The sequence below is a fragment of the Kogia breviceps genome, chromosome 4, assembly GCF_026419965.1.
Source record: "Kogia breviceps isolate mKogBre1 chromosome 4, mKogBre1 haplotype 1, whole genome shotgun sequence".
Lineage (NCBI taxonomy): Eukaryota > Metazoa > Chordata > Mammalia > Artiodactyla > Physeteridae > Kogia > Kogia breviceps.
The window spans coordinates 110,339,299-110,351,934 of NC_081313.1; positions in this window are offsets into that span (position 1 = coordinate 110,339,299).

Sequence of the window (12,636 nt, forward strand, 5' to 3'; positions counted from 1 at the left end):
ATCAATTAATCCTTATATTGGATCATCTTTGTCTGTATTCCATTTCTATTAATTCTATTTCTTAAATCTCTTTACCTTGTTTAGCTGCCCCAATTCAGTAATTTGAGCTTCAGTAGGGTCAGTTCTCTTTCTTGTTAGTTCTTATTTATTTGTTCTATAATGATGATGTTTTTGTCCTCAGTTTGTTTCCTTTCCATCAATTCTCTGGTTTTATCATCCCATCTTTGAGCCTCCAGTTTAATAAATTCATGTTCTTATTAAGTTGCTTTATATATGAAGCAGTTGTAAGAAATTTCCTTTTGTGGGGGAGGGGAGGAGCCCTTGTCTTTTGCCCACTGTTTTCCCTCTATTTATCATTTATAATTTACTGCCGTGTGTTTGCATCCATTTCTTTTCATCTTGGTTTGCTGGCTCTGTCCAGAACTTCTTTATGCTGCTATAACATGATGGCTGGAGAGGGGTGCTTACTGACCATCTACCCAGGTTTGAGACCAGTCTGTTTTTCCCTCTGACCTAAGCTGGGGATTTAGAGCTTGTACACTTTTTGGTAGTCTGAATGGGAGGAGGGGAAAGAGGAGCACTCAGCCAAAGCAGGGTGCAGTCTTTGCTGGAATAGCTGTGCATGCTCCTGTCCTGAGGTTCTGATTAATATCCAGCACAAGGCTCAAGTCACCTGATTGGGGATGGAGAGGGGGACACCATACACCTTTTCCAAGGAAGGAGGATAACTCAGGCTTTGGATCAGTTTCTCAAGTTAGAGTGTTATTCTGGAGACTTTATTTCCACTGGCTGCTGAGTCAGCTCCATGGATCGTGCTCTAAGCTTCCCTCATTTCTCCCCAGCACACTTTGTAACACTGCTCATTCAGAAAAGGAAGAACATAAGCGCATGACTCATATCTGTTTCTTTTCAGATTCAGGAGCACTGGGGAGGATGTTCAAGATTTTGTCAATCTCTGAGCGTTGAGGACAGGGTAGAGAGCAGAGATGTGCTGTACCACTCCTTGCCGCTCCAAAATCTTCTGTATTTTTCTTCGGATGCCAAATTTGAAGTTTACTGTATGGGAGCTGATAGTAAATTTCCCCTGTGATTTTTATCTACTTTATTTTATTTTGTTAGGAATTGAGAAAGAGAAATCCTGTAGGGAGAATTTCATTCACTGTCTCCATCTAGAAGTGCCCCTACACATTTTTAAAGCAGCATTGGCCATCTCTGACTTTCACATCTGACTTGTTATCAAGGTCTGTGAAATGATCCAAAGCAAGAGCATCCAAGGAGCCTCCTGGGTCCTAGGCACTGAGTTCACAAGTCCCAAGTTGTCTCAATCAGGCAGGCAAACTCTCCCATTTTGCAAAACATGACTCTTAAAAGCCAGATTTAGGAATTATAGTCAAATGGCAGTACTGCCAGGTTGACGCCTAGACCAGGAGTCCTGGCCTGATGGAAAAGCTCTCCCAGAGAGAAGGAACCATGTTCCAATTTCTTCGGAGACCGGTCAGGGTTTGCACCTAGGCTGGATGCAGGAGCTGTGTGGCACAGGGAGAACAACCAGCAGAAAGCAGCCCTTCCCTGGCCTCACGGGTTTCTGGCTGTCCTCTGCCTCAACTTCCACAGTGGAGACTGCATGCTGCAGATGGGACAGGAAGCAGGTCAAAACTGAGGCCTCCCTGCCTTCCACCAGAGCATGTGGCATGGGTGTCTCATACACAAAGTACTACGAATGCCTTGGATAGCCCTGGAGATTGCCTTTTAAAACAGAAGAGCCTCCCGTAGCACATGAGTCCCTGAGTCCCCTGAGAGAGTCCCCAAGACCATGGTTCCCAGGAACACATCCTGGGAGGTTTTGTAGATCCTGAAGCTTATAGAATTTGGAAGGCTTTCTTTGAGAAAAAGAATACACAATTATAGGGCTTCCCTGGTGGCGCAGTGGTTGAGAGTCCGCCTGCCGATGCAGGGGACACGGGTTCGTGCCCCGGTCCGGGAGGGTCCCACATGCCGCAGAGCGGCTGGCCCGTAAGCCATGGCCGCTGTGCCTGCGCGTCCGGAGCCTGTGCTCCGCAGCGGGAGAGGCCACAGCGGTGAGAGGCCACAGCGGTGAGAGGCCCACGTACTGCAAAAAAAAGAAAAAAAAAAAAAGAATACACAATTATAAATACAAGATTGGGTATGGAAGTAATTATTTATTTAGAATGAGAAAAGAACAGGACTTGTAAGGTACCCATGCAAGTGAGAGGCCTGGAATCTTAAGCTTCGTGTGTCTCAGGAGATCCAGGGTGTCCTTAGTAAACGGGCCACAGAGACACCCATGGGTGCCTAGTCCCTGAGTCTACAGCGACTTCTGAAGCAACCCCCATGGCCCAGAGCTGCCCAATGCAGAGGAAACCCCACTCCAAACCTGGCCTGGAGGGCCCAAGGAAAGGGGTTGATACCAACTTTACAAGGGACTCCATGTGACTTGTCAGAAGATCCTGCCCGTGGCTCTGCCCCCAGCCCACCCCCTCCCCCCAATAGGCACAGGTCACCCTACGGTGGTAGGTTTTCAGCTCCTCCAAGGTGGTTGTGATCAAAAAGAATTCTCTGGGGAAAAAATATGTGGACTGTCCAGTAACTAGAGAGCTACAATCTATACAAATGGAAGACTTAAGCTGCTCACAGATGGAGAGGCCAGGTGATGTGCAGCTGGTGGCCAGACCATTTCAGCATGTTCTCCATCCCTGCAGCCATGAACAGGTTGGATACAAGCAGGTGAGAGGCAGCTCCACATGGTGACAAGCTAGGCAGAGATGAGGAAGTTAAAATGTTTTGCTGTTTTGGAAAAATATGACTTTCAAAGACCATGTGGGAAGTGGAGAGAGAAAGAATGCTTCACTCTGGCCAAGGTGCCAAAGGAAGCCTTCAGGAAAGCAGACAGTTAACTCAGGAGAAGCAAATGGCAGGGCATGGCTTAAAGTGGGAGAGGTCTGCAGAGCAACAACTTTCAAATTGGGCCCAGAGGGACCATGAGGAAAGTGGGGAAGAGAAGGGCTCTAGCCCCTCCCCTAAATGGCTCCATTCTATCTGGTTTATATATTGGGTTTTCAGTTCAACAAAGGATTCTTCTGCAGCTAAAAATAAGTCTGAGAAACACATCTCTGGGGGGAATTTATTCAGACAAAATGGGTCTAGAAAAGGCTGCTGGTGATGGGATCCAAGGAAACAATTGAGTATGAGTTAAGATAGCTGAGAAGTAGAGTTTTACCTGGAACCAAGGGATTGGCCAGGGAGATTGGAAAAATGAATCCAAAGGAGCTGAGAGAAATTACTATAACTTGAATTAGGAGTAGAAATAAGAGTAAATTAGCAATAAAGAAAACACACACAGAAGGATGGGGCCAGCTGACTGAGGAATGAAAATAGGACAAAGGACTTGATTAATGCATAGAACCTAATCCATATGAACCGATGACCAAGAGGCCAAGGCCCCATAACTCAGCTGTTTGGTTCTGACTGCTCTTTTACTAGGTATTCATACCCTGCTTGCAGGGTGGGGCAGGTTGGGCTGGGGGGAGGGGACAAGACAGAAGATTTTAAGAAAGCAGGCAAAGGTTTAAGGGGATACTCCTCCAATCCATTCCATTGCTCTTGTCTTTCGTCAGGAAGAAAATCTTTCCCAGATGGCCCCCTAAAAACTCCCCCTGGGGTCTCATTGACCCCAGAAATGAGTCACAGAGCCACACAGAGGTTTTGGGATTGCCAAAGGTTGGCTCACACTAATGTAATATGTGTTGGCTGTATTGTTGAGAATATTTAAATCTGTTGTAGAAGGCAAGAAAAACAACAACAACAACAACAAAAGCCATGCAAAATTCATAAAACCTGTTAAGTACGGATAGTAAGTTGGTAACTTGTGAGACATGCCAGACATAGAATAAATGAAACATGAATGTTGAACATAGATAAGAAGGATACAAGAACACAGGAGTGTTATTTGTAGCTAGAAAGGGATGGAAAAAGCAAGTTATAAGGTAAGGATCATGTTAATTCCAGATTGATAGCTGTCGTCCCCAAATTAGCCCCCTTGGTGATGCCCATTATGATCCCATTCTGGCTCCCCGTGTGCTCTTCCCCAGCTGCCCAGAGGGTCATCCGCGTGCTATGGTTGTAGCCAGGGGTACTTGCCTGTGTTTCTCTGGTAGAGCATGTGTTGGCTCCAGGCACCTTTGTTCAATCTCAACTCTGGTTCTCATAACCACACTGTCAGTGGGGAAGGATGCTGGGGGAGAGAGAGAGAGAAGATGTGAACACTGTGGAACACAGGATTCAGACAGTGTGCTCCTTCCACTCCGCACACACGGTACCCTAGGTGAATTCACCTACCCCACTTCTTTCCCCTTGTTTGTTACTGCAAGCTTTAAATTGCATCCTTAAGCTGGGTAATTTGACCATCTTAAATTGGTCTATGAGCCCTTCTGTTCATGACCTCCGGAGAGCTTGCCCAATAGAGCACTTGGAAGCTACACGGAGTAAAGATAATTTCCCACATGACAAACAATAATGATTCATCCCCAAGTGCTGAGTGCATTGCTATCTAAACAAAATTGTAGTCCTGTTAGAAAGAAGGGGAGAATGGCTAAAGTCAGGTGTCTGAAGCCACAAGAGTTCACTTAGTCTGGCCTTCTGACTCCAGGTCAGATACACTGAGTTCATTTGAGATAGAGTCCATTTTTCTGATAAATTGCAGATACGGGGCCTTTATAATTTATTGTCATCTATGAAATCCTCTTGGAGGGAAGGACTTGTTCACCTCTCAGGGTCCTGCTGGTCCAGGCTATTAGATTTTATAAGTTCCTAGACTGGCTAAATACTGAGGTCATTTCATCATTCACACAATAAAGATTCCCTGAGCACTTCCTGTGTGTCATGGGCATGAGGATAATAAGGCACAATTACTGCCTCCCAGAGTTCAGAGTTCAATAGGAAAGCAAACAAAACAAGTGTTTATGAAAATAATATACAGCCAAACTTGGCCACCCCTTTAAGAATCTGCCCTCAGCAAAGCAAAACTTGTTGGGAATCCATTTAAAGGCACAAGCACCAGCATCATGAAACCCAAAGCCTGTGCCACCTCGTGCCAGCAACATGCTCCAGTTTCTCACTGCCAACCTCTGCCTTGTTCCCATTTATATTTGTCTCACTCACCTGGCTTGCCCGTTGTGACATGAGCGTTAGTTTTCTGTTGTCCTCCAGAACCCTGTGTCCTGGCTAACACCATTGTTCCTGCTCTCCTTGGCTTGGCAATCCTACTGAAGGCCTGCTAATGGACACCTGATGGCTCAGTCTGGCTCCTGCCCTCCCAGCATGCTCTCTGCCTGGGCAGATACTGCACTCTCAGCCCAGGCTTCCTAGTGGGACTCGTGGTACCCCATGCCAGGGATCCAGAGGAGGATGCGAGGACGGAGAGGGAAGGAGAAGTCTTCCCGGGATGACATTCAGACACACGAATTTGTTCTGGTCACGGCAGCTACTAACACAAAGAATGAGCCCACCCTAGACAAGCACACTCTCTAGGAATGAAGCTAGGGCCTTGGGGAGCTTCATTAGCTTTTCCAGGCCTCCACTGAGAGGATGACAGCAAAAAACCCATCTGCTTTCTCAGCATGCTCCTGCACTGCTTGGAATTGTACAAGAGGAAAAAAGTATCGCAAGTCTTGCTGCCTGACAGCACTAGCTCCTGATGGTTCCATGCTCAGCAGACCGCCCAGAGCTGCTTAGAAATCCTGTGCCTGTACCTAGTCACCACCCTGGCCCATTCCCCATGGCAGCCGCTCCAAATAGCAATCACTCTTCCCCACTCCATCCCCCTTCACACTCAGCTCACACTCTGACCTTTTCTTTACAAAGCAAATCCATTTATTCAGTCAACAAACATTAACTAAAGGTCTACTGTGTGCTAGAGCCGTGGGGACTAATCAGGTGTGGTTCCTGCCCTCTCAGGACAGTGGAGTCAGAGAAACACAGGGGCAGACGACAGGCTACACCGCAAGGGAGGCTGCTGGTCAGTTCCAAGGACCTACCGCAGCCCCAGCCTCCAGCGTTCACCCAGCCCAACACATGTGTCTGCCAGTCATGCCTGGACCACCTTCTCTCTGGAATCCAAGAAAGTAGGCCCCCAACTCTTCCGTGGGGCATTCCCTTTTATATTGTCAGCTATTCCTTCCTTTTCTCACATCTTAAATCTCTCCTCCCTCCCTTCTCTTAACCTCTTTTCAGCGAACACCCAGAAGTCTCCTCATCTAAAAAAGCCTGTCTTGGGGCTTCCCTGGTGGCGCAGTGGTTAAGAATCCTCCTGCCAATGCAGGGGACACGGGTTCAAGCCCTGGTCCGGGAAGATCCCACATGCCATGGAGCAACTAAGCCCATGTGCCACAACTACTGAGCCCGCGAGCCACAACTACTGAAGCCTGTGTGCCTAGAGCCTGTGCTCCGCAACAAGAGAAGCCACCGCAGTGAGAAGCCTGCTCACCACAATGAAGTGTAGCCCCGCTCGCCGCAACTAGAGAAAGCTCACATGCAGCAACAAAGACCCAACGCAGCCAAATATAAAAACAAATAAATAAATTTATTAAAAAAGAAAATAAAAAAGCCTGTCTTGACCTTGCTCCCGCCTCGTGCCTCCTGCTTACTCTCTCCTTCCCTTTCCTGACCAACATCTGGAAGGAACAGTCTACTTTTCAACTCACTCATGTGTCTTTTGTCTCCTGTCAGTCTGTCTTTCGTCTCCACATCTCCAAGGAAACTGTTCTTGTAGAGGCCACCACTGACCTCTTAATGGCCAAATCCAGTGGCTTCTTTTCCATTCTGATCTTACTCTTCCCCCACTGCGCTGGGCTCCTGTTACTTTCTCTGTGATATTGTATATTCTCATGGAGAAAAAGAGCCAAATATATCAGAAGTACATAAAAAGGAAAGAGTGGGAGGCCCCTGTCCCAGCCTCCCACTCCATTCCCTGGGTTGATGCATGGCTTTCCAAATATTTGCCCAGGTATAAACAAAAGTAGAATTCACGCACATTTAAAGTTTGGATTTTAAGAAAGACAAACAACAAAAAAAAAAACATGAGAAACTGTTATGTCTCATTCTACAAGCTCCATCCCAGCACTGATTTCCCACAGTGGGCCTGGCTCTAGCCCCCCAAACTTGTGAGAAGTTTTCTTTTTACCCCTTGGCACTTCACAAGAGCCAAGCTCCTGGGTATCTCCACTGCATCTGGACTTTGAATCCATCAGGTCTGTGGCTTGAGTCTCTGGGTTTATGTTCTGTTTCTGGTCCATGGAAAAGTTTATCTTGTTTCAGTGCAGCTCCAACTTCTGAATTTTCTCCTCCTGTACCTTATCTATCATTGCGTTGGGCTTCAAAGCATGAACTCTCAGTGCAAGTTCTCTTGCTTAATGAGTGATCCTGTTGAAGTACAAGTTAGATCCTGTCACTGCTATGCTCATCAACCTGTAATGGCTCCCACCTCCCTCAGAGTAAAAGCCCAAGTCCTTATTCTGCCCTGCAAGGTTGTATGTGATATAAGCCCTCCACTACTTTTCCGACCTCTTCTCTTGCTCTCTGTGAGCCAATTACACTAGACTCCTCATCATCCCTAGAGCACGCCTAGCCCATTCCTTTCCCTACCTGGTATGCTCCTCCCCCAGATACCTATGTGGCTTGCTTCCTTATTCTTTGAGTCTTTTCTCAGTGATGCCTTCCCTGGCCACCTTATGTGAAATCTCAGCCCTTCCTATATCTCATATCTCTCTTCCCTGCTTTGTTTTTTTTCCTCTCTCTTTTGCCACCTCCTAATACACCAAGTATTTCATTTTTCTTATTTGTCATCTGTATTCCCCATATACTGTGAGCTCCATGAGGACAGGGATTTTTGACTGTTTTGCTCACTAATTAATCCCCAGTGCCCGGAACAGTCCCTGGACACTTAGTAGTCCCTCAATAAATGTTGGTTGAATGAATAAAGTGGCTAGGTTCATTTAACAAATATCACGCATGCACTTTGCTCCTGGTCAGTACATACGTCTCTTCTTCGTTCGTGTTCCAAAGGGATGGCCACACTACAATTTAGCCATTTCCCTATGTCCTTATTTCTTGAAACCCTTTCCTCCCTTGGCTTTCCTGCCTCTCCTCCTGCCTCTCTGTCCATTCTTTCCTCTTCCCCTCCATGGATTGCTCTTTACCTGCCCCTTCAGGACTCAGATTCCCCAGGGTTCCACCCGCTCGTTCCTGCTCTTCTACACCTTCTCCCTAGATGGGCTCACCCACACCCTCATGTCATCCATCATCTAGAAGCTCATGACTCACTCCTGTGTCTCCAGCCCAGACATCCTCTTGAGCTCCAGATCCTCATTCCCAGCTACCTTCCAAGTGACACACAAACACCTCTTAACTTAAAACCTCAACTTGTCCAAACACAACTTGCACCTTCCCCTTCTTTAATCTTCCTGTCGCAACAAACAGTGACACTATTTTCCTCTTCTCACAAGACAGAAACTGTGGAATGATCTTTGAATACTCATATTCCTTCATCTCTGTTTGTAGGGTCACCAATTCCTGATTTTGCCTTAGAAACATCTCCTCAACCAGGCTCTCTTCTCCACCCTTCATCACTGCCCTAGTCCAGAGCTTTTCATCTCCTGTGGGCTCTAGCAGTGGCTCCCTCATTGGTCTCTCTGACCCGGCTCTCTCCAGTTGATCACCAACATTGCCACCAGACAGCTTGCTAGGAGCCACACTGGCCACACATTGACTCCTGGCTGCCCACTGAGAACTTCTCTGAAACAGGATTACAACCCTGAACAAGGCAGATGAGCTCCTGCCTTCAAGGGGCTCAGAGTCTGAAGACAGGCACTGAACAAGCAATGACTGTAGATAGGGATGTGTGGTGATGGGGAAAGTACAGACTGTGAGGGGAGCAAATAAGAGGGCACCTGATCTAGCAAAGGATCCAAGGAGACCATGTCGAGGAAGGGGTCGAGATGGAAGATGAACAGGAGTTAACCAGGCACAAAGTCTGTGTGGGCTGTGAGGTGGGGAAGGAAAATATCCCAAGATTATGAAAGAGAATTTAGAGAAAGAGAGACCCATTCCAGGAACTGAGAGGAGCTAAAGCTCAGAAGAAGAGTGCTGAGGGACAATGCCGAGCCTCTCAGTCCATGTTTACCATCTCCTTCCAATTTACAATAATTGTAAGGAAATTTTTAATGTATATTTCTTTCTGCTACATTACAGAAAAGAAGAGGAGAAGATATCTGCAAAGAAAGGATTTCTCCTTGAGGAGGAGGGGGGAGGAGGAGGAGACCACACACAAGAAAAATGTCAGAATGGTATTAGACATCTCATTAGCAACATTGGTTGCTTAGAAGAAAATGGAACAATAGTTCTCAGGGAGAACTATTTTCAACCCAGAACTCTATAACAATCGAAGCTGTCAATTCAATGAAAGGGAGAATAAAGAAGTGTTCAGACATTTAAAAAGGTATAATGCTTACCTCGTGTTGAGTGTGAGAGAAAGGAGATATAAGATCCATGAGGTTAAGTAAAATTCCTGTCTTCAATTTGATTTAGAAGTTTTAGTATGAATTTATGATGTATTTTTTCTCTTTAAAAAATGTATTTCCAGCCCTGTCTACTGAAAAGAGCTTAAAAAAATGACCAATCCAGTAACAATGAGAAATTGTTTACTCCAGGTCTAGGATAGGAAAATATACAAGATGAAACTGAAACATCTTATTTCAGACATCAAAGAAGAATGAAGTCAAGAGGGTTAGGAGCCAACTGAACAAAGTCTCCACTGGCAAATAAGAGAAAATGTGAGCATTGTTAACTGTAATAACTGGAACGAATTGAAACTCATCAAATACATTTAAATTCATGACTAAAAATTGTAAAGCTCACAGGTTGTCTTTGGAAGATGCTAGGGACCCATTATTTTGACAAATGGTAAAGAACGGGAATTTATTCAACCTTTCCCATAGAAACCTCAGGGTAACTAAATAATAAATGAGGGGAAATTTCTCCCTAATATAGAAACCTTCCAGCTAGTAAATGAAGGAGTGACAAAATATCACCATGTTGTAATCCCCAATAAAATAATGGATCTAGGCAAGGATCATCAATAGCTGCTCACTCACGTTATAAAAGAGAGAAAGGCAGACATGATGTGCCTCCTTTTGGAAGCACAGGCTACCATCCATGAAGGTGCCTCCACAATAACCAAGCTTGAATCTGCTCAAGACTCTAGATTTAATTACTAATCCACAGAAAGTACAGGAGGTAAAGGACTATGTCGAATGTCACAACAGGAATGCAAGGAGCAAAATCCAGATTGTGGGAAACTTTACAAGAAAAACAAAAAAGTTCTTTTTCAACAAATAAATTGTAAGGAAAAAAGAGACAGGGGAACCGTAGATTAAACAAGACTCAAGAGACAGACATATCAAACAACTGTAATTGGATTCAATTCAAACCAGCAAACATTTATATACATCAGGAAAATTTGAACACTGACTGATTATTTGATGATGCTAAGAAATTATAGCCTATTTTTAGGTGTGTTAATGGTATAGTGATTATGGTTTTTAAAAGAGCCCTTACCTGGGAATTCCCTGGCAGTCCAGTGGTTAGGACTCCGCACTCTCACTTCTGAGGGCACGGGTTTGATCCCTGGTCAGGGAACTAGGATCCCACAAGCTGCACGACATGGCTGGGGAAAAAAAAAAAAAAAAAGAGCCCTTACCTTTCAAGATATATACTTAAATATTTACTGGTGATATGATATCTGGAATTTGCTTCAAAATAATCTGGGAGTGGTAGGAAGTAACTAGGAATATAAGTGAAATAAGATTGACCATCAGTTGACAATTACTGGAGCTGGTTGATGGGTATATGAGGGTTCATTATTTTATTTTCTCTCCTTTTATACGTGTTTGAAGTTTTCCACAACAAAAAGATAAGAAAAAATTACTGCTTAAGCATCTTTTCTTAGGACGTTACTTTATACCATGCTTCAGCAGGTACCAAGAGAAAGAGAAAGATATGACATTCAGAAACAGTGCATCCAAGCCAGGACAGCAGTCAAGGAGAGTCCCGGGATAAGGGCTGACAGCTGTACAGTAAGCCTGGAGCCACCAGCCAGACTGACCAGAGGGCTCTCAGAGAGAGGTTGCAGGGAGTGATCCAATAGGATAGAGAGTATGACTGATATCCTGGGAAACCCACAGAATGCAAAAAAAAAAAAAAAAAAAAGAAGAAGAAGAAAGGCAATTATACTCCCAGGAAAGCAAACAAACAAACAAAAATAGACAAAAAGGCAGGACTCAAATATGAAGCAAGATAAAACATAGCACAGAGGTAAGTTTCAGTGAATGGGTTTTCACGGTTATTATAAAATAAAAAGTGTTTTGCCTTTTAGAATCAACTTAGAAAGCACTTATGGAAGATTTCACTATGGTTAAATGGAATATAAATGTCTTCAAAGTGCAAATGTATAAGTCAAGGTATAGGCAAGGAATGGCTGGGCAATGGAAGGCAGATAGTAGGGTGGGAGCGCTAATGTTCCCATCTTACAAAGTGGTAAGTTAGGGGTAAATCTGCCCTAGATTGATAAAGAAAGAAATTAGGGCTTAAGTATATTTTTTGAGGTTTCAGAACAGACCTGAGAAGGAACTAGGAATAATCTGGGGATGGAGAAGGGAGACAAAAAGTAATAGAAGTCAATTAAACCCTTATTTATTATATTAAGACATTCAAGATTGATAAATCAGGAGACTTCAGTACAAGCATAATACCTGGGATATGGATGTAACCACCAGAAGTACCAAAACTTAGAACTAGCCGAAAGAGTTTCTGTAGGGAGAAGGCCTGGGGATGGGGTATGCCATGTCAGGGTACAAGTGCTTCCTGTTATAAGCTCTTCTGTGCATGTGTTGCGTTGATTAGAAGCTATATCGTAGAGAGTCTTGCAAGCCATTTAAAATAGTTTAGCGTTTTACAAAGACAGCCAAGTGATGTGATTAGATCTGTGTTCTAAATGGCTTGCTCTGGCTGCAGATAGAGAATGGAATGGAGATGAGGCCGACTGGGAGCCAAGGACATTGAGTGCAAGGGGACGAGAGGACCATTGCAGACATCTAGACTGGAGATGATGGCAGCCTGGCATAGGAATGGAGAGAGCTGGATGGATTGAAGAAGTACTAAAGAGGGTGAGGAAGAATCATGCTGCATGCCCGGCGGGGTGGTTGATGGTCCCTTTTATTGGGGAGGGACAGGAGGGTTAGGGAAGAAGATAACCAGTTCAGCTTAGACACATTGGTTTGAGTTATTGGGGTTGTGTGAGGCCCTTAATAGTCTGGCCCCAATCACCTTCTCCAGTCTGTGTCTGCACTCATTCACCTCCATTCTCATCACCACCATCCCCATTCTCTGGCTACCCTGAGCTTCCTGCTATTTCACAAACATACTATATGCCTTTGCTTATGCTGATGCCTCTCCTGAGAATGCCTACCTCTCCCTTCTCAGCCTGCAGAGTTCCTGGTCATTAGCTCAAATATCTTGTCTTCTCAGGAAGATTTTAGCTTCTCCCAAGGAGAAGTGCTCCCTCCC